The sequence below is a fragment of the Chrysochloris asiatica genome, unplaced genomic scaffold (assembly GCF_000296735.1).
Source record: "Chrysochloris asiatica unplaced genomic scaffold, ChrAsi1.0 scaffold00683, whole genome shotgun sequence".
NCBI classification, from domain to species: Eukaryota; Metazoa; Chordata; class Mammalia; order Afrosoricida; family Chrysochloridae; genus Chrysochloris; species Chrysochloris asiatica.
In genome coordinates, this window is record NW_006409201.1 from 2574 (window position 1) to 5407 (window position 2834).

At 36.3% G+C, this 2834-nt stretch overlaps 1 pseudogene; it reads left to right on the top strand.

Annotated features, from left to right (window-relative positions):
• Positions 1–506: 506 nt before the first annotated feature.
• Positions 507–1025, top strand: LOC102828016 (annotated as a pseudogene).
• Positions 1026–2834: the final 1809 nt, after the last annotated feature.

The following is a 2834-nucleotide window of genomic DNA, read 5'->3' on the forward strand; positions in this document are numbered from 1 at the left end:
ATTGAGTTGGTACCGACTCATAGAGACCTTATGCACAGCAGAATGAAACACTGCCGTATCCTGGGCCAACCTCACTATAGTTGCCATACTTGAGCCCCTGGTCAGAACTTGGAATTGGCTGGCAGAGGAGGCAGATGCAAGGCATGCTCCTTAGAGGTTTTGCAAGCTGTCTGTGACAACATTGCCTGGGTGTGTGGGGGGAAGGGGAGAAGTGGACTCCTAATGGGAAGCCTTGACAAAGCTTTCGGTTGGCCAACCACTTCCTCTCCCTTCCAACTCCCAACATTTTCCATGGCCCTCTGAGTTTCTACCGGTATACAAAACTAGGATATGCTGGAAATATAGAACTGCAGTCCATTATTCCTTCTTGCCGAGGAAATGTGATTGGCAGCTGTATTAAATACATTCCAATCGCAGGACAAGATACAACAAATTTTATTCAGCAGCAACTGAGAGACTGAAAAGTAGGAGTCACTCCAAAACAGTTTATGGAAAAGACTACTTAGATTTAGTAAAAAAGAACTTAACAAGTGTGACACAAATGGATCAAAGTGGGTTAAAGAGCATACTGGAATAAATGTTATCTCAAGAAAGAATTGTCCACTGATGTTGGTTATGAGACTCTTGGGACCAGAAATCTTTTTCATCCAGAGTTTGCTAATTCAGACTTCACAGAGCGTAGCTCAGAAGTTGTAGATGAAGTCATTCATTATTGTCCTATTGAAGTCAGACATCCTCTCTACAATAACATTGTCCTTTCTGGAGGCTCAGCAATGCTCACAGACTTTGGATGTCACTTGCAAAGAGGTATGTAGATGCCATGCTGAAATTAAGTGAAGAATTGAGTGGAGTAGATTGAAGCCAAAGCCTATTGATGTATAAATCATTACACACCATATGGTTTGGAGGATCAATGTTGACTTCCACACTTGAGTTCTACAAAGTATGCCACACCAAAAAAGATTTAGGAAAAAATTGGACTGAGCATTTGTCATCAAAATCCAGGGTTTGTAGTCATGTCCTAAAACTGACTTCCTAGTTATTGGGATTAGGGAGGGGGAAGAGATTGTTTCGGATGGCTTGTTTTGTCTGGATGACTGGTTTTAAGGTTTTAAACCTGACTTGAAATAATAAGAACAAACATAATTCTACAGGAATATTTTAATAAGTGTATCATCATGCAAACATAGAGGAAAGCCAAAATGATTAAGTGTTTTTCTACAGATTGAATATTTGAATCTTAATGTGTCACAAAAGAAGTGAGGTTAAGTTCTTTATGTGCCCTGATATTTTGCATATTATTGAATTATCCAAGATTTGATGGGATTTAGCAGTATGTAGATAGCTCTATAATGTTTGAGTTGTACCCTTCCTGGTGTGGCACCATGGGTTGGTTAATGTGATCGACTGCAAATCCATTTGAACTGCAAGATCAGTGGTTCAAGCTCACCAGTGCCTCCTTGGAGACCCTAAAAGGATCACTATGGGTCAGAACCCACTTGATGGCACTTAACAACAACAACAAGCTTACAGTGCAAGAACTTGTTTATAGCTCATACTTTTTAGACTTTGAAGAATAAAAATCAAAGAAAAAATGTAGTATTTGAAGGGGAAAAAAGTGACCAAGTAAAGGAAAATTAAGAAAATAATGGCCTCATGAGACTTGGCGTAAACACTCATGGTTTTCCAGTTACTATGAATTGCTTCTGTCCCCCTCCACTCTCCAGCCCAGTGGTTTTCTTTGCAAGTACTTTTGAAGCTAAGAAGCTAGTATCTTGGATTAACTGGTCCCTGCTAGTAATTTCTGATCATTCACTTTATGTTTCTTGTTTTAAAAGAAAAGTAAAGACAAGATGTTGTTGGTTCAGAATCACAGTTCTATAGTGTCATTTCTTACTGAAAAGGGAAAAAAAAATGACTATCAAAACTGGTGTATTCAAAGCCTAGCACCATTCTAATAGACACAAATTTCTTTTCAATACTTGTTTCAAACTCTTTAATCTCTTTATAAGCTAACTAATAAATCCATTTTACTTAATCATCTGCAAATAGTTCTTTAATATCACAAGTTAGTCAGCAAGTTGAATTTTTAATGTACTCTATACAAATAATTTTTGGTGCTATAGGTTAATGTGCCAGACTGCAAAGCCATTTGAACTGCAACTTTGGCGGGTCAAGCTCACCAGCTGCTCCTTGGAAACCCTACACAGGGTTGCTATGGGTTAGAACTGACTTGAAGGCACTTCACAACAACAATACAAATAATTGTGATCTTTTAATATGTTGAATGCTTTCAATTTGATAACTGGATCTCCATTTGATATTTTCATTTATATAACTCATTTGCAGTTAAGAAAAAAAATAAAAATAAGTGCCAGTCCCTGACATATTATGGAAAGTTAATTTTCTTTGTATTTTAATATATTTGAATCATGAAAACAGTGATTAAAATAAATTAAAACTTGATTATCTGTTTTTTAAAAAAAGTATTTATTCAAGGAGAGAGTTGAGAATGAATGGGACAGTGGATGTAATGGAAATAGAAACACAGGGAGGAAGTAGGATAACTGTTGTTGCATTAAGGGAAATACAATCACTTAAATGCAATAACGTGTATGATATTTTTAATGTAAAACTGATGATCTTATCTGTAACTCTTCACTCAATTCACAATAAAATGTTAAAGAAAAAAAGGAAAGAAAAATTGTTGTGCACCACCTATTCTATCTGTATGCATAGCAAATAATCCGAAAAGCTGGATTATATGAAGAACATGGCATCAGACCAATAAATAATATCAAGCTAAATGGAGAAAAGACTAAAATTGTCTGAGA